The sequence below is a fragment of the Zootoca vivipara genome, chromosome 13 (genome assembly GCF_965207765.1).
Source record: "Zootoca vivipara chromosome 13, rZooViv2.hap1.1, whole genome shotgun sequence".
Lineage (NCBI taxonomy): Eukaryota > Metazoa > Chordata > Lepidosauria > Squamata > Lacertidae > Zootoca > Zootoca vivipara.
Genome location: NC_142596.1, coordinates 44,280,532 through 44,305,270, shown reverse-complemented (window position 1 = coordinate 44,305,270; position 24,739 = coordinate 44,280,532). Strand labels below are relative to the sequence as shown.

The window sequence follows — 24,739 nt, the reverse complement described above, 5'->3', positions numbered from 1 at the left end:
CCCCAAGCAGCTAATGACATAAAAAAAATGCATTGTTGTTAATTATAACATTTTATTTACCTATAATATTGAGTACAGTTTCTAAAAACCTTGCCGTTGTTGAATTCTAGTATTCTAAAAACTGCTTTGAGGCTTGCTTGCTTGCTTGTTTTTTAACCATCAAGTGGCATATAATTCTTATGAAATAAATGAGTTATGAAACAGCGGAAGCATCTACTAAGAACGAGGCAGACGTAAGAGTTACCTGAAAGTCTACTTCAGAGGAATAATACTTTAGGAGAGATCAGGTTTAGGGTGGGGGCGTCTGTGAGTAATGTGCTGTTGTTTCTCGGCCGGAAAACTGCCCACGTTCCTAGAAATGTTCCTCTCTGTGCACAAAGGCAGAATCTGATTTTTATTTTTAGGTCAGGAGTGACTCTGATGACCCTGTTAAGCCAACAGATAAACACCAAATTGTTTGTAATACAAATGCAAAAAAGTACTGTAATAAAAATGTGGATAGCAGATGCCTTTGTGATAAATAGATTTTAAAGAGACATTCCTTCCTGGATAAGAGAAAGGAGGATTTTCCCTTCAAAGATGGTGGTTCAGCTGAAACACAGGCATAAGAGACGACAATGACGCTTTTTCTCTCTAAAACAGTTCTCCCAAATATTTTGAGGAACAGTAGGCGGAGTCTATTGGACATGGGGTAGAACCAAGAGTGAGAAACTGGTCAACGGAAGGCAGCTAGACACGAATTCTAGCACCTTCCGCTCAGATATTCCTTCCTGCCCTGAAATTTCAGATCAAATACAGAGGGTTGCATCCAATTAAGTTTTACTTAAGAGTAGGCCCACTGAAATAGATCATGTGCATTAATTTCAATGGGTCTTCTCTGGGTAAGACTAACACCGGAGACATCTCCAATACCTGGCAACCCTTTTGTGATTTCACACATTATAGTGGTGCCTCGCAAGACGAATTTAATTCGTTCCGTGAGTCAATTCGTTTTGCAAAAAAATTCGTCTTGCGAATCGCGGTTTCCCATAGGAAAGCATTGAAATTTCTTTTTTTTTGCCCATAGGAACACATTAATTAAATTTCAATGCATTCCTATGGGAAGCCGTGATTCGCAAGACGAATTTTTCGCAAAACAAATTCGTCTTGCGAGCCACCATCAGATCGCAAGACGCATTCGTCTTGTGAAAAATTCGTCTTGCAGGGCATTCGTCTTGCGAGGTACCACTGTACATGGACAAACCCGGTTTTCAGAACTCCAATGCAGGCACCCCTAAACTTCGGCCCTCCAGATGTTTTGGACTACAATTCCCATCTTCCCCAACCACTGGTCCTGTTAGCTAGGGATCATGGGAGTTGTAGGCCAAAACATCTGGAAGGCCGCAGTTTGGGGGTGCCTGCTCCAATGGGTACACACCCAAACAGGTCTGTCCATAGGGTGGACATAATGTCCATAGGGTGCCATCCTTTCAGGGCCTATGGGTACATTTGCAAACCAGAGGAGCTGCTGCGGGCCGAAACTCCCCTCTCGCCCCATCTGTGGCATCACCGAAATTGCCCCTGCACCGTGGTTGGGCTTTAAAAATGAGCCTTCTATTGGCTAAAGGCGGCCTCTTTCAAGCGCAATTTCAGCAGGGAATGGGGGCCCACGGAGAGAATAAAACTGTGGGCACTAAGACAAACATTTGTGGGCAGATGTGTGCCCACAAGTGCCACACTGGCAATCCACATTTCAGCCCCTCGCAAGGCTGTGTGTGTGTGTGTGTGTGTGTGCGCGCGCGCGCGCGCCCTGGGCAAACATAGAATCATGGAATTGCAGAATTGGAAGGCTCCCCGAGGGTCATCTAGTCCAACCCCCCCCCCACAATGCAGGAATCTCAACTTACACAGGCCTGCAAACTCCCTGCATTTGACTTAAGGAGCAGCATGCATCTCTCCGAGATATCGAAGGGGAAGCCGGGCGGCGGAAACAAAGGCTACCTCATTGTTTTTTAATAAATGAAATAATAACAGTGATAGAATAATGGCACCGGTGAAAAGGTTTTGTTTGTGTTCCACTGTAGCTGGGTAGCTATGGAACTTCTTCTGGAGAAGAGGGAGAGAGTTCCTCCTGGTGACAGCTCTCACCTATCCCGTTGACGCCAAACTCCCAAGCCCGGCCTCCCTCGCAGCAACCTGCGTCAGGAGCGAAACAAGAGCTCCTCTTTTGCAACATGAGCAAGCCAGCTGTCAGGAGGAGAGTGGAATCGGTAACCCTATGCCAGTGTGCTTGCGGGGGGTTTTGATTTTTTTCGGGGAGGGGGGGGAAGGAGGGCGGCCGGGAGGGAGGCAGAAAGAGAAGAGATTGGGCGGACTTGTTTGAAGTTAAGGCACGGGAGTGAAACACGACTCGGCGCAGGATCTGGGCTAGGAGGAGCATTTGTGCACTATTATCACCATCCGCCACAAATGTACGATTACTGCATCAAGGAAATACTGCAAATAAAAAAGCTGTCTGGAGGGGCTCTTAAATGATGTACCTCTCTGCTCAGTGCAGGGTGGGGCGAGAGAGACATTTTAAGCAAGCGCTGTACAGCGTGGTTGCAAAAGTTAGACCCCTCCCTCTGCACCAAAGTCCCAATCAAAACTGGGACCTCTCTGCAGCTGAGTTTTAGGAAGGGTGAGGGGAGGTGTTGTTTGCTCCTAAGACGGATAAACCTCCCTCTTCTGCCCAGCTATTAAAGCTGGCAAATGCATCCACTCCTTTAAGGACAGATTCGAACACTCAATCCCTGACATGGTACTCAATAGATTTCCAGCTTGCTTTTGGAGGTAACTAGCCCCTCGTAAAGCAGATTACAGCATACTTTTAAAAGCAGAATGAATAAACAAACCATAAATAAATAGTTAAGGTGGCAGCAGCAGAGAAAACCTCTGTTAAAAAGAACGGGGCTTTGAAACTAACCACATGCAAAAACGGAGGCCATACATTCTTCCAAAGAGAATGTGGAGTCACCACAGAAGAGGCTCTGTCCTTGGTACTCACTAATCTCACAGCTTTCACCAGTAGATTACAGAGCCTCAAATGCTGAATATAAAGCTTGAGCAGGCTCATCATCACCTGAGGTCATTTGCCCCATTCATGAGAAGTCGAGATGGCAGCAATACAAGAACGGGCCTTTTCTGCTGTGGCTCCCCATTTGTGGAATGCTCTCTCCAGGGAGGCTCGCTTGGCCCCTTTCGTTACATATCTTTAGGCGCCAGGCGAAAACATTCCTCTTCTCCCAGGCCTTTGCTTAAACAAACAATCTATGGCCTTTTAAACTGCAGAGGGGAAAGTGTTAGAAACTCGTCGCCAAACGGCAGTGAACCATGCACTCCTTGGAGAAAAAGGTGGGATATAAATACAATAACCTCTACTTGCTTACCTGTGTAAGAAAGCTGGAAAGAGCCAGCCAGACGGAGATGTCGGTCGCCAACCTGGCATCCCAGACATCTCCATGTGCTCACAATTGGACCAGCACCAGTCAAAAAACGCGCCTGGCACCTGGCTAATTTCGAACATTGGGAAGGGGTGTTGTTTTGCTCGTTACTATGTTATGTATTTTTGCATTTTTATATTGTAAACCACCCTGTGATGTAGAAATTTAATAAATACATACAGTATATAAATCCTGCTGACCAAGTCGAGCGTTTCTGTTACCTGCTGGGAACAGAATGCAGTCAATGCAGAATTAAACCCCGCCCTCCCATCCATAGGCTGATGTCACTGCTGACATCAGCTGATGGGCAGGTGGCCATGGATGGGGAAGGCCTGGCAGGCCGAATTGGACCCCATTTTAGGCCCATGAGTTGCAAGCTCCATACACTGTATTAAGGGAAATTGCATGCATGCATGCATGTATATTATATATATGACAAGCTTGCATACTTAAATGTACAGTGGTACCTCGGTTTATGAACACAATTGGTTCTGGAAGTCTGTTCATAAACTGAAGCAAACTTTCCCATTGAAAGTAATGGAAAGTGGATAAATCTGTTCCAGACGGGTCCGCGGAGTACTCAACCTGAAGTGTACTTAACCCGGAGCATGGGTGTAATTGGTTCCGGAAGTCTGTTCATAAACTGAAGCGTTCATAAACTGAAGCGAACTTTCCCATTGAAAGTAATGGAAAGTGAATTAATCCGTTCCAGATGGGTCCGCGGCGTTCGTAAACCGAAAATTCATAAACCGAGGTGTTCATAAACCGAGGTTCCACTGTATATATCTGGATAAATTTGAGACTAAAACGCTGGTGAATTTTCATTAGGACTTTAAAAAAAAAAATCACTTATTGCGGAGAACTGAACTTATGGAACAAATGCAATAGTAACAACATAATGGAATAGAAAAGAACACTGTCTCATTGCTTCCCAAGGGCCGGTAGGAAAACTGGTCATCAATTACCTGATCAAAGAGAAATCAAAGTTTCAGTGTGGCTGCAGAAACTTGTTCATACAGTATCTCTCTCTCTCCCCCCCCTCCTAACTATCATTTCGAAATGAATCAGTCTAGGAAACAATAGGGCACCCAGTTGCTTTACCTTCAAATGAGCAGAGAGTTTCGTCATCGCTGAAAAATGCCCCAATTACGTTACGTTAAGTTAAACCATATACATTGAGTGAGGCTTGTGGGGAAAGGGGGTGGGGGGTGGGGAGGAGGATCGTGGCTGAGTTAACCGCAAAATTCTTGCATTATGAGGCTGTGCCTCTTCAGCCCCTCTATAATGGGACCCAGATGGGCTGCAGAGGCACAGATCTCCATATACAGAGAGAGGCGCCGAGGTTTGCTCTGCAGAAAGCCTAAGAAGTGGATAGCAACCTTCCCCGCAAGGCTGGCTCCATCGAACCATTTCTGCTGATTGGGTTTTAGAGCTGTGATCTCATAAGCCCCTAGAGAAAAGGGGCGGGGGAGACTTTTTAAAATATATATTAAAAAATCCAACTCAGCAAAAAAATTCCAGCTCATGCAAGACTCAGGCACACAAGCTGATCTGGCACTAAACCCGAGATCCAGCGGACTTGCAAGGCCGTGGGCACAGCAGATTCACCAGCTAGAGGAAGAGAAACCCGGAAGGGGCTGGTTGGGAAGCAGCAATTGAGCCTTAGGGGTATGGAGAACCAGTAGAGAGGAGGGTTTTTGAGACAGACTGTAGGTGTGTGGAAAGGAATTGCACACTCACGGCAAGCTCTCTCTCACATACAATGCAAAGAAGCATCACAGGCAGAAACAGGGGTGTGGCCAAGAGGCAGGCCCATGACACAAATTTACATATGCTAATGTCTACGAAGAGATGCTAATTTAAAATCCAATCACAGCAAATTAAGGTGCACAAGCTCTCTGCTTTGCAGCACGGTCACAAACCCCAAAAGCAAATAATTATATCTCTTTTGGTTATGTTTTTAAAAGTTGCAGAGGGGAGAGAAGGGAGTGGAGATATGGGCCCCAGATCGGAAAAACCTCGGGGCTTGAGTCATTCTCCCTGGGCAGAAGGATTCAGATTATCCTCCTGACCGCCAACATGCACTATTTTTCAGCTTGCAGGGAGAAGGAATGTGAGGAGGCAAATATTTCCAACCTGCTCTGCATTTGTCACAATCAGTGCCGTTTCCCTTTGGCTGCAGTTCGGCTTCCTCCAAAACCAACATAATTAACATTGGGTAAATGCAACTTTGCATGCCTTCACTCAGTAGAGGGCAGGGTCGAGTATAACGGATAGAGAAATTACACTTTGATGTTTCCCGGTAAGCCCCCCCAAGCTCTGCCCCTTCCCTCTTCCGCACTCTATCTCCCCCCCTCTCCCTCCTGCATGAGACAACCATGAGAAACTAGCTGCACTGTGTAGGTTAGAATTTGATGCCATCCTTGTAAATACAAAGAAACTCGGTAAAGAACACCTGTACTTTACCAGTGGGACCTTGATGCAATTCATTTACACTTCTTAAGCAATGGTAATATGGTAAAGGTAAAGGGACCCCTGACCATTAGGTCCAGTCGTGACCGACTCTGGGGTTGCGCGCTCATCTCGCATTATTGGCCGAGGGAGCCGGCGTATAACTTCCAGGTCATGTGGCCAGCATGACAAAGCTGCTTCTGGCAACCAGAGCAGCACATGGAAACGCCGTTTACCTTCCCGCTGGAGCGGTACCTATTTATCTACTTGCATTTTGACGTGCTTTCGAACTGCTAGGTTGGCAGGAGCGCCACCTGGGTCCCCTAATAAACAATGTAAAGGTAAAGGGTAAAGGGACCCCTGACCATTAGGTCCAGTCGTGACCGACTCTGGGGTTGCAGTGCTCATCTCGCATTATTGGCTGAGGGAGCCGGCGTATAACTTCCAGGTCATGTGGCCAGCATGACAAAGCCGCTTCTGGCGAACCAGAGCAGCACATGGAAACGCCGTTTACCTTCCCGCTGTAGCGGTTCCTATTTATCTACTTGCATTTTTGATGTGCTTTCGAACTGCTAAGTTGGCAGGAGCTGGGACCAAGCAACGGGAGCTCACCCCGTCACAGGGATTCGAACCACCGACCTTCTGATCGGCAAGCCCTAGGCTCAGTGGTTTAGCCCACAGCGCCACCTGGGTCCCTTAAGCAATGGTAGTGAGGCACAAATGAGACAAAATGGCAGAGGGACTGGGCAGATCCAGCTTCCAAACTGTTAAAACTCTCCTATAAACGAACTGATTTTATTACTTTGCCCTCGCTGGATTCAACGTGCTGCCTTACTGCAGGGCAGATTCAAGGGTAAACCATATGCAGAACGAGTCTGCCCCTCCGGCTTGATGGAGGTAGAAACTGTCTCTCATGTCTTGTTATGCTGTCGTTTCTACAGGGATATACGTTTGGTACTTATCATCCCTGCTATATAAAAATCTCCAAATGGGTCTGAACTTCAATGTCTAAAATCCCTGGTAAAGAACAAGGATCCAGAGATCACGCTAAGGGTGGCTTTTCTTCCTTAAGTTCTCAAAAGTTCTTAACCTAGCTCAAGGTTGTCGTCTCAACTAGCCAGAGATTTAACTGAGAATCCGTCCATCAGTTGAAAAATAAGACTTCGGAGCCACCTTGCCCCAAAATGGCAACTACATTCCGTTTTGGCGACTGCAACCTTGGTTTAAGGAGCCATTTGGCGCCTAACTTATGTATCTGAGTTTCCAAGACTGCTTGTGGGGAGTTTGACAGGGGTGGGAACAGTTCCAGCGACTCCGTAGCTCTTGCTTCCCACTGGCTTTTTACACTTTTTTTTTTGGCACAGACTGTCCACATTCTTGTGCTCTGCAGGTCAGCTCTGAAATATGCAGTGCCTTGAGACCCCGTCAGCCAGCAGCAGCGTGGCTGGCCTCGAAGTCAGAAAGCGGGCTGCACACTCAACTCTTCCTGCAAGGGAAGAGATTCTCAGAACGAGGAGGAGCGACTGGAAGAGAGGCCAGCATGACTCAGCGCCTTGCCGACAAGCCTGGAGCTCGGCCAGAGCTCACTTCTAGGGCAGGGGGCCTTTGCAAGCTCTGTGTCTCAAGGTAGCACAAGGAGAAACGCTGGAGGCAGAAAATGAAAATGCACCCCTTCGACACCGTCGCACCTCTTGCCCAGCTCAGTGTACAATAGACCAGGGACTCAACCATAGCAGGGGGCCATGCAACCTCTGCTTAAAAGCCTCCAGTGAAGGAGAGCCCCTTTGTTTTTGCATGTTGTTCTCCACTAACAATTGCATTCTTGTGCATATATTTTTATGCAACTTCTACACCAATAAGTGCGTTCTTGTGCTCAGCACGTGGCTGGAATGCTGCATGCAAAATTCAGAGACGTGCAAATCTCAAAGAACCGCTGTGCTTCAGTTGTTTTCAGGAAGGGCAAATAAGGTAAGGCTCACCTTTAAATGCAAACTGATTCCAATTTGTTCCTGCATCCCAACTGATCACTACAACCTCAAAGATTTGAAGGCACCCCTGAACATCTGAAGGCAGCCCTGTTCAGGGAGGCTTTTAATGTTTAATAGATTACTGTGTTTTATTTTTCTGTTGGAAGCCGCCCAGAGTGGCTGGGGAAACCCAGCCAGATGGGCGGGGTATAAATATATTATTATTATTATTATTATTTATTATTATTATTATTATTATTATTATTATTATTTCTGCCTAAGGCAATCTAGTTTTTTAAAAATGGGATGGAGGAAAAAAAGGATTTTTTTTAAAGCATCATTTTAACTGAGATGGAAGTTTCCAAGATTACATGGAAATCAAGCTGTGCAGGTTTACCCCCCTCAACTACCCACAGTTATGACTAAGGAAATAAAAAGTCATTCAGTTCTATGGAAATTGAATTTCTCCACAGCAGGCTAGTCCCAGGCACAAAAGCACCCCATCCCTTGCCAGCTCAAGATCTCAAAGGCTGTAAACCAACCCTCCTGGAACCAGCAGGTCAGGACTTTCAAGGCAGAGGTCTGGGCCCCCACTCAGCAGAATGGGCAGGAAGGCCCCCAAACAGAGCAAGGCTGCCTTGCCCCATTTTGAAGTGAGTGAAGAGATATACTATCCAGAGCAAGGGTGTGTGTGACACATTGCACCCATTCAACGCTGCCTAAAAGTACCTACTAATTGCTGCTGCTTCTTTGGCGATCACTTGTAGCCAAGTAAGATTGTCTTCCATAAACACGGTTCTAATAATGAGTCTGTAAGTGACTGTGGAGGCCAATTCTGGATCCACACGTCCTTCCACAGTGGGGACATAGGTTTCCGGGCGGGAGTTGATCACGGTGTGGATTTGCCAAGCGTGCCTTCCTCTTAGCACGTTTCTCCCTTGCGTCCTGAGTTCGAGTGTCTTCAAAGCCCATAACACCTTTGGTAAAGGCTTTTCTCCAACTGGAGTGCTCGCAGGCAAGTGTTTCCCAATTGTGTTTTTTTTTAAGATTTGCCTTGAAAGAGGCTTTAAACCTCTTTTGTTGACCACCAGCATTACACTTTCCATTTTTAAGTTCGTTGCTTAAAGAGTAGTTGCTTTGGAAGACGAAAATCAGGCATCTGCACAACATGACCACTCCAGCGAAGTTGATGTTGAAGAATCAACCTAAAAATTGCACCCAAGTCGTCGCTGCCACACATTTGCCTTCCGGTAACATTTGGAAGAACAGCATATCACACACCTACATGTCTGCCTTTCCTCTAGCTACAATTTGCCATGATATCCAAATGTACACATTTCTATTATTTTATTTTTTAAAAATACGTTTCCACCCGTTTTGTTTTATATATAAAAGTAGTCAGAGCAGCGTACAAAACAAAATTTTGTTTATTACATTTATAAACTGTCTTTATCTTCCAAGGACCTCAAGGTGGTCATTTTCTTCCCAATTTTATCCTTACAACTACCTTGTGAGGTAGGTTAGGCTGAGAGATTGTGACTGGCCCAAGGCCACTCGGTGAATTCCATGGCCAAGTAGGGATTTGAACCCAGCTCTCCCAGGCCCTAGTCCAACAGTTTAACCACTGGCTCTCCCCATACGCTCAGATCAAAAGCTTGATATATAAAGCTCTTAACCGCTTAGGGCCAGTTTATTGTGGAATTGCCTTTCCCTCTATATGCCCACTTGACCGCTTCAGTAAGCAGAAGTCGCCCTGTTACACATACGATCCACATTTGTGAGAAACTGATCTTTTAACTGTGGTAGCAGCTACACTTTGGAACTCTTTGCCGATTGATATCAGGCACCTTTGCTGTATTCTTTACAGCACCTGCTTAAAACTATTTTGTTTAGGCAAAACAAAATAAAAAAATCCTTCCAGTAGCACCTTAGAGACCAATTAAGTTTGCCATAGGTATGAGCTTTCGTGAAGAAGTGTGCATGCACACGAAAGCTCATACTTATGACAAACTTAGTTGGTCTCTAAGGTGCTACTGGAAGGATTTTTTTATTTTGTTTTGACTACGCCAGACCAACACGGCTACCTACCTGTAACTTGTTTAGGCAAGCCTATCTGGACATACAGATGTTGACGTGTTCTTTTTAGATTACTGCCTATTGTAATTACTTTTTAAAGCAATTGTAAGCATTTCAACTGTTATTGATAATCTGAATATTTCTTGCCAGGACTGTTTTACTGCAATCATAAATATTGGGGGTCCTGCCTAGGGTTGCCAGACTCAATAGTGGACAGGACTTCTGTGCCTTCAATTGCCCTGTTCTCTTTTGAGTCTGGAAGCCTTAAAGAGAAACCAGCAGGCCCTTTGCTTGGAAATTAAACAAAGGGTCTGCTGGTTTCTCTTTTAAGGTTTCCAGACTCAAAAGAGAGCAGGGCAATTAAAGGCACAGAAGTCCTGTCCTCTATTGAGTCTGGCAACCCTAGTCCTGCCCCACGCCCACGACACGCCCCTCTCCTGCCAGATTAGGTATAGCAGGTAGACAGAGAAGGAGGATGCGGCTGATGCTCTAAAGTCTGAAGTCTCCCCAAGGAAGTCTGTCTTGCCTGTCATCATAGACATTTTATGCAGCTAATTAAAACCTGGTTTTCAGGATGCCTTAGGGGAGGTTGGTATTGATGTGCTGCAGTAATTTTGCTGCATCAGCAAGAACATGGGTAGACAAACTAAGACCCGGGGGCCGGATGCAGCCCAATCGCCTTCTCAATCTGGCCCGCGGACGGTCCGGGAATCAGCGTGTTTTTTACATAAGTAGAATGTGTGCTTTAATCTAAAATGTACCTCTGGGGGCAACTTACCTTCCAAGTCCCGGACTGCAGAATCCGGGACCGGCAGCCGTGTGACACCAGAAGTTGCGTCGACGTAACTTCTGGCGTCGCTTTGCCCTTCTATGGGCACCAAAAATGGCCGCCGCCAGCTTCGAAAGTCGCTTGTACGCATGTCAAGAAGGGCGTCGACGCAACCTCCGGTGTCGCTCCGCCCATCTATGGACACCAAAAATGGCCGCCGCCGACACCGGAAGTCACGTCTATGCACTTCCGGACATGTGTAGGTGCGACTTTTGAAGCCGGCGGCGGCCATTTTTGGTGCCCATAGAAGGGCAAATCTCTGGCAGAAGAAAATAACGGAGAAAAATGGGAGACGAAGTGATATGGGAGACCACCGGGAAAAGGTAAGTAAAAACGGGGGTTTCCTGGGGAAAACGGGGTACTTGGCAGCTATGGGTCCGGGGGCATAGGAATTCGTTCATTTCCCCCCCCCAAAAAAAAATATAGCCCAGCGCCCCACAAGGTCTGAGGGACAGTGGACCGGCCCCCTGCTGAAAAATTCTGCTGACCCCTGATCAAGAACATAGGATGCTGCTTTTTATACCACAGGGGTGTGGAACCTGTGCCCCCCCCATATATTGCTGAAGCACAGTTCCCACCATCCCTGGCTACTGGTCTTGCTGGTCGAAGCTGATGCAATGTTGGAGGGCCACAGGGTTCCTGACCTAACTTATGCCGAGTCAGACTGGTGGTTTATCTTCCTCAGTAGCATTCAAGATTTCTCCAGGGCTCTCAGGCAACTGCCTTTCCCAACCTTTATCTAGGGACATGTTTTGCATCCCAAGCTTGTGCTCCCAACTCACTACCATTAAGCATCATGCTCCATGTGCAGGCCTGGCTAGACCTGCAGCTTACACCAACCAGGAGCGATGCCTCAACGGCTTCCACATGCGTTGCATCGGGAGCAGGGTAGATAAAAATCAATGATTTAAAATAAATAAATAAAAAATCAGATTATTTTTTTTAATTAAATCAGATTTTTAAAATAAAATGCTTTTGGAGGAAAACTCTTTCTAAAGATAAGTTTTCTATTTAAGTTACATTATAGTCCAAAGGCTATTCATCAGAAAATAATGATTTGTTTTAAGTTTTTCATGTGTGCTAAAACTCATGTGTGTTAAAAAAAAAATCGTTTAACCACATCAGTTAACAAACAGGGATACATATGCTATAATGTTATTGTTTTAGTTAAATAAATTGTTTAAATTGTTAGTAAGGAAATGATTGTTTTTCTCCTTCCAATAAAGTACAGCAGAAAAGTCTGTCCAAATAGAAACAGTTAATTATGAAATTAATGTGAGGTTTAATAAGTTAACTGTCTATGTATTTCTAGTAGTATAACCAAATCAGTCATTTTTTAATATAACTGTAAAAACTACTCTGAAAATTTATTATTCCAAATGAAACCTTCCTCTGGTTGTAAATATTAAGATTATACCAGCAAGAATGAGTCTTTCTGTAAAAAAATGAATGAATTTAATCGAGTCTTACTTACTAGTGATTTAAATTGATTTGATTTAAATCAAATCCACCCTGGTCAGGAGGATATTGGGCATCACATGGCAGGACAGAATCTCAAACAAAGACGTGCTCTCGCAAGGCCATGTTCCCAGCATGTTCGCACTCCTGTTTCCGCGATGTCTGCGCTGGCTTGGTCATGCCCACAGAATGGAAGATGACATGATCCCCAAGGATGTGCTCTACGGGGAACTAGTTTCAGGCACCGGGGCCCATTGCCAGATCCACTCTCTGTGTTACAAAGATGTCTGCAAACATGACACAAAGGCTGGCAATACCAACACCAACATGTCCAGAGGAGGGCAACCAAAATGGTCAAAGGCCTGGAAACGATGCCTTATGAGGAACGGCTTAGGGAGCTGGGCATGTTTAGCCTGGAGAAGAGGTGGTTAAGGGGTGATATGATAGCCATGTTCAAATATATAAAAGGATGTCATATAGAGGAGGGAGAAAGGTTGTTTCCTGCTGCTCCAGAGAAGCGGACACAGAGCAATGGATTCAAGCTACAAGAAAGAAGATTCCACCTAAACATTAGGAAGAACTTCCTGGCAGTAAGAGCTGTTTGGCAGTGGAATTTGCTGCCAAGGAGTGTGGTGGAGTCTCCTTCTTTGGAAGTCTTTAAGCAGAGGCTTGGCGGCCATCTGTCAGGAATGCTTTGATGGTGTTTCCTGCTTGGCAGGGGGTTGGATTGGATGGCCCTTGTGGTCTCTTTTAACTCTATGATTCTATGAACCCTGCCATGTGGGAATCCCTCGCGGACGACAGCAGTGCCTGGAGACAGGCAGTCAAGTCGTGTGTTCACAGCAGCGACCAGGGGAAGAATGACCTCTGGGAGGAGCACAGAGACGAAACGCCATGGTGCATCTACAGCAACAAAACTGGGCGCCTTCATCTTCCCCAGCTGCAACAAAACATGTCTCTCCTGTATCGGTCTCTAGGGCCACAGCAGGCGCTGCAACTCTCCAACAGTTTAACTTTACTCCCAAAAGGCGCAAACCTCCGCTGTCTCCTGAGACAGAAGGATGCCAGGCAAAGCTTGTGCTCTATTGCATTCCCTAAGATTTTTATTTATGGTTGCTGGGTTTTAAAATGTTTTGCTGTTAATTGATTTGGGCTCTTGAATGGAAAAAAGTAGAATTATTTTTTAAAAATACATTAGGAAGTAAAAATAAAAATATACAAAGGCCCCCCCAAAAAAACACCTTTTAAAAACCCCACTTTGTCATGAAGTGTTTTTTTAAAAAATTCTGTTCTTGTTTATTTCATTTCTATGGCACCTTTCATCCAAGGATCACAGGGCTGTTTACAATATAAAAACACAAAAAATAACGCACGCAGCATGGTAACAGAAACACTAACAAGGATCATTGGGTGACCTTGAGCTGTCACTCTCAGCCTGACCGACCTCGCAGGGCTCTTGTGAAGATAAAGTTATGGTGGGGGAAAGGACCGATCGCACTGTCCTGAGCAGGTGGCATTTTTTAATAAAATGAATAATTGGAATGGCCAGTACAGAATACAACAGCAGAAACAGCAGCCAACAAGTCAACTCAAAGGCTATTTGGAAAAGGTCTTGATCTGTCTTTGAAAGGACTAAAGGGGGGCACTCATACCAACATCCTTAAGGACTAGTATCTTATTTCCTGGGCTTAACAGCATGCTTCCTTTAACCATTATTTTAAACCCACAGGTGTTTTGTGTGGTTTTTGAGCATATTTTGAGCCTGAACCACCATAGAAGATTGAATTCAGGAAATCTTGAACTGCCCCAACGTTCCTTTGCTTGTGTAAGAGAAACGCAGAATAAATAAAGGGGGGGATCATACAATTCTCCAGGGAGGAACTCAAGAACAGCACAAACAAGAAGGGTGGCAGTAGTCAGCATCTGAAGATGAAAGAGAGAGAGAAGCATTCCTCAGCTTCTTCCCCTTCAATTGTTACCAGCACAATTCAAGGAAAGGACGTTAAGAACGAAAACCCAACTTCTAACTAAAGCCTTGTCCATCCCACCTAAAAAAGCTGAGCGAAATGTTGATTTTCTTGCAGATAAGGCGTGTAGCAGGCCTAGGTTCAAACACACCTGGAAAGTCTGTGGTTCCAGACATTACGGAATGAATTGGAGACAGGGAGGAGAGGAAGCACATGTCCTCTCGTGCTTCCTGTTCCCTTCATTTCTCAGTACAGTATATCCGACACGGGCATTCTCCATGTGTTAGGAACAGGTTTGCACACCAGGGATGGGGAAGCTGCAGCCCTCCAGATGTTGCTACACTGCAGTTCCCATCAGCCCCGTTCAGCATCACTAATGATCCAGAATAGAATAGAATATAGAATAGAATAGTAATTTATTGGCCAAGTACAGTACAGTACAGAGGTACCTCGACTTACGAAGGCGCAGGCGCAGAACGCACGCGCGGCAAAAAAACTGCTGCGTTTGCCGACTTCGGAAGTCGAATCATTCGGATGTCGAGGTTCCCAGGCCCGTCCTAGCCATAGAGGCTAGTGGTGCAGAGAAGCACAGCGCCGGGCGCTGGAAGGGCGCTAAGTGAGCGCAGGGTTCCGGCGATCTGGCCAGGACTGCGCTCCACGAGATGAGAGGCTGCGCCGCATCTCTCTCCTTCTCCGAGGACTCCGCGCTGTGCCTCCTTCTCGTTTCCCCAGCTCTGGGTTCAGCTCAGTCGAGGCGAAGCTTGACTGAGCGGAACCCAGCACTGGGGAAACGAGAAGGAGGCACAGCGCGGAGTCCTCGGAGGTGGCCTCCTGCTGCTGCCACGGTCCGCTTGGCACTTCCGGGTCCTTGGAGGGGCGCGCTGGAGGGACCTTAGCGCCAGGTGCTGGATGGGCTTAAGACGGCCCTGGAGGTACCACTGTACTTGGAATTTTGTTTCGGCTACATTGCAATGTAAAAGTACTTTATACAAAGTGTGCAAAGCACTATTTCCCGATCACCAGCGGAGTGGCTTCAGAACAGGTTGGGGTAGTTGTTGGTGCCTCTGGCGCCGACTGAATGGCACTAGTTGATAATGCTTGACTTTTGAACCTGCTATAAAACTGATTCATGTCATTTACCAATTTTTTGACTCTCTGGAGCAGAAGATGTTCTCTTATATTCAGTAATGTTCTGAAAATTCTTCCAAAGAGAATTGAGTCTGAATCATAGGTTCGTTTTGCCACTTTAATCTCCTTCGTCAACCTAGCTTGGTTGTACAAAGATCTGTCTCCTTTTCTGTAAGCCTCCTCTTTAGCATATTGGAGTTCCTTGAGTTTTCTTGATTAATAAGGTGCAGTTCATCCATTTTATTGGCAAGTGAGCAAAGACTTGAGAGGTGAATAGATGGTAAAGCCGATCTCATTCCTCGCCTTCATAGCTTAATCAAAGGCCAGCACGCAACCCTCTTTGACGCTGTCTCCAGATCCTGCAAGGAGCTACAACTCCTCCATCCAAAATGTCTTCACAATTTTCCTCTAAGGTTGGAGCGTAAGTACACGAAAAGGCTTCTCTGATGTTTAAAATCTCATCCCTGACAGCAGGAGACAGGCATTGTACTAGTGACCCGTTTGCGAGTTTTCCACTAGAGTAAACAAAGATGACTGGAGGGCCACAGATGATGGGAGATGCAGTCCACAGGCACCCAACAGAAGCCCAAGAGGCAGGCGCTTGCTGTGTGTTGTCCCCACACACATTACATCGTGTTCGAAACCACTTGTACATTTTTATTTTTAAAGCAGGGTCCGTATGGTGCAGTGGTTAGAGCAGGCATCCCCAAACTTCGGCCCTCCAGATGTTTTGGACTACAATTCCCATCTTCCCCGACCACTGGTCCTGTTAGCTAGGGATCATGGGAGTTGTAGGCCAAAACATCTGGAGGGCCGCAGTTTGGGGATGCCTGGGTTAGAGTGTTGTAGGACCTGAGAGAACAAGGTCCAAACCCACCCACCCACCCCTCTGAAGCCCACGGGGTGACCATGGGCCCATCACAGTCCCTTAGCCTAGCCTGCCTTGCAGGACTGCTAAGAGGATGAAATGAAGAGGGGAGAATCCTACAAACTGCGGCTCGCTCCTTGACAGAAAGGTGGGATATAAATGTAAATACAGTGGTAGCTCGGTTTATGAACACAATTGGTTTCCGGAAGTCTGTTCATAAACTGAAGCGAACTTTCCCATTGAAAGTAATGGAAAGTGGATTGATCTGTTCCAGACGGTCCGCAGAGTACTTAAACTGAAGCGTTCATAAACGGAAGCAAACTTTCCCATTGAAAGTAATGGAAAGTGAATGAATCCGTTCCAGATGGGTCCGCGACGTTCGTAATCTGAAAATTCGTAAACCGAGGTGTTCATAAACCGAGGTTCCACTGTAAGTGAATACTCTTGAATTTTCTGTGCCTGTAACTGCTTGTATTGAGGGCTGCACTATGTCGCATTGGCCAACATGCCCCATTGTAGCCTTAGCCCTCCCCATAAAATTTCCCCCAATCTAGTTTTCGGGCTTGGCCTTGCTTAACAAAAGCACCAATAATCAGAAGCAGTGAAAGAAAATTAAAGAGAATCACACCGGTGAGAAAGTTGCAAGTGCAATAACTTTCAGCCAAAGGCTTGCGGATTTTACAGGCTGGAACACAGTTTCAGCCTCGAAAAAGGAAATGAAACAAAAATAACACTCCTGCCCCCCTCCCTCGTCAATGCTGCCAGGAAGATAAGAGAGAGGAGCTGCAGTTATGATCCCATTCACAACTGAGCCACCCACACAAAAAGCTCTTTCCACAGCAGCCTCCTCTCTTTATATACTGTTGCTTTATTTGGCGTCTGCGAAACGGCAGCCAATAAGGGAGGGGAGTCAACAGGAAGTGTTGTTAGCTGACTGAGTTTGAATTAAATGGGCAACGCCGGGTGGAAAAATGAAACATTTCAACAAAAGAAAAGGAGAAGGGATACTTATTTTAAAAAGAAAAGCATGCTTCCGACACTGTTTTAAAAATAAACCCCAAGTCACTATGTGGAGCTCTTGAACAAATGCACTCCAGAAATGCAAGTCTGTAACTAGCTAGCAAGGCAGCCTGCTCTACGCGAGAGAGAACTCTGCACGTGTGTCATGTTCAAAAGCTTTCCAGGAACTGCAGAGCATTGGGGACATTCAGGGGAGGTTGAAACAATCAGTGGCTGCTTGGCTAGTCAGGTTAGCTGCCTTGTATGGTACTCTGCTTAAAACCACAGAGCCTAGGGCTTGCTGATCAGAAGGCCAGCAGTTTGAATCCCCGCAACAGGGTGAGCTCCCGTTGTTCGGTCCCTGCTCCTGCCAACCTAGCACTTCGAAAGCACAAAGTGCAAGTAGATAAATAGGTACCGCTCTGGCGGGAAGGTAAACAGCGTTTCCCTGCGCTGCTCTAGTTCGCCAGAAGCGGCTTAGTCATGCTGGCCACATGACCTGGAAGCTGTATGCCGGCTCCCTCAGCCAGTAAAGCAAGATGAGTGCCGCAACCCCAGAGTCGTCCGCGACTGGACCTAACGGTCATGAGTCCCTTTACCTTTTAAGTTTGTTATTGGTATGAGCTTTCGTGTGCATGCACCTTCAGATATCTGAAAGATGCACACGAAAGCTCATACCAATAAAAAAAAACTTAGGTGGTCTCTAAGGTGCTACTGGAAGGAATTTTTTTATTTTGAAACATTCCAGTGTCGTATATCATGCAGTGGTTTGACTTGACCGCCAGAGGCACACTCCATTTTCTCTCAAGACAGACGGATGCCAACAGTAATAATATTCTAATAATTTATTATTTCTACCCCGCCCATCTGGCTGGGTTTCCCCAGCCACTCTGGGCGGCTTCCAACAGAAAAGTAAAATACAATAATCTATTAAACATTAAAAGCCTCCCTAAACAGGGCTGCCTTCAGATGTCTTCTAAAAATCTGGTAGTGGTACCTCTACTTACAAATAACTCTACTTACGAATGTTTCTACTTACGAATGGAGCTCCGTCCATCATCTTGGATGCGGTTTAGATAGGATTTTTTCTACTTACGAATTTTTAGATAGGATTGCTTCTACTTACAATTTTTTTATCCCAATGCATTCCTATGGGATTCGACTTACAAATTTTTTCGACTTACAAATGTGCGTTCGGAAGGCATTAAATTCGTAAGTAGAGGTACCACTGTAGTTGTTTTTCTCTGACATCTGATGGGAGGGCATTCCACAGGGCGGGTGCCACCACCGAGAAGGCCCTCTGCCTGGTTCCCTGCAACTTGGCTTCTTGCAACAAAGTACACTATAATATCAAAATGATTATTATGCTATCTATTATGCTTTGTATTTTGCTTTTATTATTTAAATGATGTACACCACACTAGGATCTTTTGATTGGTGAAGATCAGTATATAAATCAATTTATTATTATTATTAAATGTTCTTATTTGCAGAATATGTAGCTGCTTTGTTTTATGATTTCTGGATGTCCCAGCTGCCATAGCTACAAGCCAGAATGGCTGGATCCTGTCATAGAATTGTAGGGACTCTGAGGATCAGTCCAGCCCCCTGCAATGCAGGAAAATGCAGTTGTCCCAAACGGGGATCAAACCTGCAGCCTTGGCATTATCAGCCCCACGCTCTAACCAACTGAGCTATCAGGCAGTCTGCCTCTGAATACCAGCTGCTGGGAATTACAAGTGTTCCACTCAGGTCTTGCTGGCAAGCAACTGGCTGCACCCTGTGATAAAAGATGCTGGACTCGATGGGCCTTTGACCTCATCCAGCAGGACCCTACTTACCGTATTTTTCGCTCCATAAGACGCAAATTTTTTCCCTCCCCAAAAGGAAGGGGGAAAGTCCATGCGTCCTATGGAGCGAATGCGAGAGCCAGAGCCCACACCAGAGCCAGAGCCGCGTGCAGTGGGAAACCGGCTCTTGGCTGCTTCCGTGACAGCGAACAAGGTGAGAGGAGAGATGGAAGGGAGCCCCTTCCGCCCCTCCTCCCAGCTTCCATCCTTCCTTTCCTTCTTTCTTTCTCTCTCCTTCTCTCTCTCTCTCTCTCTCTCACCCCTTCTTTCCTTCCTTCTCTCTCTCTTCCCTCCCTCCCTCCCTCTCTTTCTCTCTCTCTCTCTCCCTTCCCTCCTCCCTTCCATCTCTCTTCCTCTCTCTCTCTCCCTCTCTCTCTCACACACACCTTCCTTCTCTTTCTTTCTCTCTCTCACCCCTTCCTCCCCTCCCTCCCTCTTCCAACTTGAATAAAATATGGGGGGGGGGAGCAGGTAAGCCCCACCTCACATACCGTATCAGCCTTTCTCAACCTGTGGGTCCCCAGATGTTGTTGAACTACAACTCCCATTGCCCCTAGCTAGCAAGGCCAGAGCTCAGGGATGATGAGAGTTGAGGGATGATGGGAGTAGTAGTCCAACAACTTCTGGGGACCCACAGGTTGAGAACTGCTGCAATTGATCTCAAGACAAAAGTGCATGCACACTATATGAATGACAACGCCCATCAACATGAGGGGGAACGACCTCCTCAAATATTTAATGGGGGGCAAAGGCACCTAGGCCTCTAGGAGTTGGCTGCTATGCCTAGGACAATTCAAGAAAGCAAAATATATATTTTTTTCTTCTTGTTTTCTTCCTCTAAAAAAACCTAGGTGTGTCCTATGGCCGGGTGCGTCTTATGGGGCAAAAAAAATGCGGTGTGTTTGCTTTTTTTTGTTGTTGTTGTTGCGTTTGTATCCCACTTTTGTCTCCAAGGGTGATGTCAGAGGTTATTGCGGCTACTCTAGAGTAACGACTCGCCACCTGCTTGTCTTTTAACAGTCTTTATTGGTGCACTCTATGTACAGTGTAACGGGAGGCCAAGAAACAAGTCTGCTCATTCCGACGCAGAATCCGGGACTGCCCCCCTGCGCCCCCTCTTCCAACATAATAGTCGCGGGACGCTCAGTCTCCTCCCCTTCCTTCTCTTCCTTAATTCCGGAACCGGGGGCAAAGGTCTGCGCTCCATGTTTTCCCTTTCCCCTCTGCTCTCTTCCCTCCTTTCCTGCCTGTGGGGCTCATGCTCTCCCAGGCTGTCAGAGCCCCGGTCCCCTCTTTCCACTTCCTGCCTTGCCTCTGCCGAGTCTGCGCTCTCATGGCTGCTAGTTGATGAGCTGCTCCTGATAAGAGGAGGGGGTTCCCTGTACTCCCTTCCTCTTACAGGTGAAATGCACAATCCTCATTTCATCCTCACAACAACCCTGTGAGGTAGGTTAGGCTGAGAGGTCAACCCTGTGAGCTTCATGGCCGAGTGGGGATTGGAACCCTGGTCTCTCAGGTCCAACACTAACCATTACACCACACTGCCTCTCGTGCAGAGCACAAGATCCAGATCAGCACCTCCCAGAAGGAACATGGTTAGCCTTCAGGGTTCAGAATCACTTCCATTTTCATTGTGCAGAAAGGGGAAGGAAGAACTGGTGTGTTTCAAGAGCTGCAGGCGTACTTGAGAAGCTCAGGCACCTGATGGTCCGTTCTTCCTGTCGCATTTCCTTCCACTATCTGCAGCCACCACCAGCCGGAAGGAACTTGCCCCATTCCCAGCACAGGGCCTTCAGCTTGCTGCACTATTAATTTCCTGCCTCCCCAAGTTCCAAGACGGTACTGTTTGTTTCCCCAGAGATAATGCCTCCCACTACACAAGCCTTGCCTCTCTTATGCATCGCATTCTATTAATAGAATCACAACATGACCCATTTTTTTACCTGGAAATGTACCAAATTTGTGGGGTCGCGTGGGACAGATTTAAAACGGCTGCTGTGCTAGGGGCTCGTTTCCACGTTGCACGCTCGTTTCGATGTCAGGAATCTCAGCTCTTGTGCAAACTCGGGGCTGGTTTACTTACAGCACAAGTTCAGGTATGTGCATGCATGCCACCTCCTTACAATGGCGCAATGGACACTTGGCTGTGTTGCAGATTGTTCTCCTGATCAGAGTTAGATTTACATTGTTGTTGTTGTTGTTGTTGTTGTTGTTGTTTACATAGCTATGTTCTATTATCTTTCCCATGCATTCTTTCCCATGTATTCATCACTTGTATATACCGTTGCTTGAATATTTCTCCCATCCCCTGTTGAAATGTAAATTGATATGTATAATATGTAAAATATGTATTTGCTATCCTAATTTTCATAGAATCAGAGTGGGAAGAGACCACAAGGGCCATCCAGTCCAACTCCCTTCCAAGCAGGAAACACCATCAAAGCATTCCTGACATATGGCCATCAAGCCTCTGCTTAAAGACCTCCAAAGAAGGAGACTCCACCACACTCCTTGGCAGCAAATTCCACTGCCAAACAGCTCTTACTGTCAGGAAGTTCTTCCTAATGTTGAGGTGGAATCTTCTTTCTTGTAGTTTGAAATCCATTGCTCCGTGTCCGCTTCTCTGGAGCAGCAGAAAACAACCTTTCTCCCTCCTCTATATGACATCCTTTCATATATTTGAACATGGCTATCATATCACCCCTTAACTTTCTCTTCTCCAAGCTAAACATGCCCAACTCCCTAAGCCGTTCCTCATAAGGCATTGTTTCCAAGCCTTTTAAAAATAATTTTAAAAGGCATCTGAAGGCAGCCCTGTTTAGGGAAGTTTTTAATGTTTGATGCTGTATTGTTTTAATACTCGATTTGGACCCACCCAGAGTGGCTGGGGAGACCCAGCCAGATGGGCAGGATACAAATAAATTATTTATTATTATTATTATTATTATTATTATTATTATTATTATTAGGGCACTCTCTCCATTTATGCTTCAGCAATGCACCAGACCAATTTGAGTTAGGCTACCAGGACACGTTTGGGACACTTCTCCCTCGATGGAACTATAGAATTTGACAGCGCCAACCAATTAATCAAAGGCCTGGAAACGATGCCTTATGAGGAACGGCTTAGGGAGCTGGGTATGTTTAGCCTGGAGAAGAGAAGGTTAAGGGGTGATATGATAGCCATGTTCAAATATATAAAAGGATGTGATATAGAGGAGGGAGAAAGGTTGTTTTCTGCTGCTCCTGAGAAGCGGACACGGAGCAACGGATTCAAACAACAAGAAAGAAAATTCCACCTAAACATTAGGAAGAACTTCCTGACAGTAAGAGCTGTTCGGCAGTGGAATTTGCTGCCAAGGAGTGTGGTGGAGTCTCCTTCTTTGGAGGTCTTTAAGCAGAGGCTTGACAGCCATCTGTCAGGAATGCTTTGATGGTGTTTCCTGCTTGGCAGGGGGTTGGACTGGATGGCCCTTGTGGTCTCTTCCAACTCTATGATTCTATGATTCTAATATCACAACGTGACGGATGCAACGGAGCAGAGTTTCTCCAAGGTGGGACAATCTCTTGGCCAACTAGCGTTATGCAGTTGATGCCCGTTTCAAGCTGTCTGTTTGTGCATTAAAATATAGTAACACTGAAGGACCATCTCCAACCCCATGATTCAGTCTGGACACATAGGTCCAGACTCCCGGAGGGCCTTCTGGCAGTTCCCTCATTGCAAGAAGTGTAGTTTCAAGGAACCTCTCAGCAGACACAAGAGGGCAATTAAAGGCATAATGAAGAGAGACCCCTTTGAAGACACAAGGGCCCCCTTTCTTTAACTATGTTAATGACCAAAACCAAGACCTTGTTCTACCAACAGATCAATATTCTCAGTGGAGAGGTTACGTTAAGTCATCACACCCTCCCTGTGGAACAGCTTCCCATCAGATGTCAAGGGAATAAACACCTGATTTTTAGAAGACCTCTGAAGGCTGTCCTGTAAAGGGAAGTTTTTGTTGTGGTTTTATTGAGGTTTTATTGCAGGGGAAGGCAACCTATATAATTATTATTATTATTATTATTTATACCCTACCCATCTGGCTGGGTTTCCCCAGCCACTCTGGGCGGCTTCCAACAGAAATATTAGAATACACTAATTTCTTAAAGATTAAAAGCTTCCCTAAACAGGGCTGCCTTCAGATGTCCTCCAAAAGTCTGGTAGTTATTTTTCTTTTTGACATCTGGCGGGAGGGCGTTCCACAGGGCGGATGCCACTACCTAAGGCCCATGGGCCACAAGCGGCCCTCGGGGGTCGTTTAACCGGCCCACAAGCTACCCCCAAACCGAGCCGCCCACTCAACGAGTCCCCATGCGCAGGGACTCGCTTCCGCAGCACCAGAAATCACATCTACACAGACACAGATGCCGTAAATCATGGGTAAACCTTGCCAACCCGTTTTATTGTGTTTTTAATATTTTGTTGCAAGCCGCCCAGAGTGGCCAGGGCAACCCAGACAGATGGGTGGTGCACAAATAAATAAATAATATTTGGGGGAACAATCAGGTCTTGTTAGTTCCCAATATCTCCTACTGCACCATATGATTCTACTCTGCAGATAGCTCGGCTGTGCAATGCCACATTAAAAAGCTCAAGCTGCTTTTAAACAAAGGAAGAAATCTAATGCCCTCTACCCAGTTCTTCTATTTTCTGCACAAGGAATGCCTTTTGCCTGTTGGGTGCCGACCCATCCCAGGGAGGGATGGGGTAGGAGAGACAGGCCCCACAAATAACTTGCAGGCACCAGGCTTAGAAATTTGAATTCATTATTTTTAATTGCACTTAGTCCTCTCTCTTTTTCTCCAAAAAGTGAACTTCGGGGTGGGGTGGGTTGGAATGTGAGTATTTAGTTGAAAAAAGGCGAATAAGAGGTGGGGGGGCACCTAATTTTGTCCTTGCTCAGAGAGCCATACTACCAACGTTCGCCCCCGAAGCCATACCTCCACCACATGAGGGGAGCAGAAACTGGACCAGTTGGGATCTATCCTCATACTTGCACTGTAAACCTTGTCACAACTCAAGGCCACACCATTTTTCCCCTTTAAAAGGCAGAGCCGCTTGCTTCAAGGACCAGGAAGCCGGGCCCAGCCTACACACTTCTGCTGGTGAATCAGCTTCTTCATTCAGAAACATGACGGTGCTGACTCATAAGAGGGTTACACGTCAATAAGACAGGAAATGCAAATCAGGATTCTCTCTGGTTAAACACACACACACACACACGTACAGCTCAGCTCAACCCACAGGGACATGTTGGGACGTCCCTCACTGAAACCCTGCAAGAATTCTGCAAACCACCTCACCGGAATGAAAATCCCCCTCAGTTCTTGAAACTTCGGTGGGATACCTAATGGGGAAAGACAGAGTCCACCTTTGCCCCCACCTCCATCTACACACTATTTGTTTAAAGCGGTATTGTAACACTTTAAACCAGGCATGTCCAAAATCCAAAATTTAGAGGCCTAATCCTAAAAAAAAAGCTCAACAACTTTGGTCAGCCCTCATGCATGTCCATCAAATCTGGCCCTCTTTGAAAAAAGTTTGGGCACCCCAAAACTGTCATGGCTTCCTGCAAAGAATCCTGGGAGCAGGAGTTTGTTATGTTTAAACAGTCCATTCCTCTTCCCAGGGAATTCTGGGAA

The 24,739-nt window shown here is 46.1% G+C and overlaps 1 protein-coding gene across 2 annotated transcripts in view; it reads right to left on the bottom strand.

Annotated features, from left to right (window-relative positions):
- The window catches only part of MAP2K3 (mitogen-activated protein kinase kinase 3), a 68,699-nt gene that overhangs the window by 33,716 nt on the left and 10,244 nt on the right, over positions 1-24,739 (bottom strand). The window lies entirely within an intron of this gene.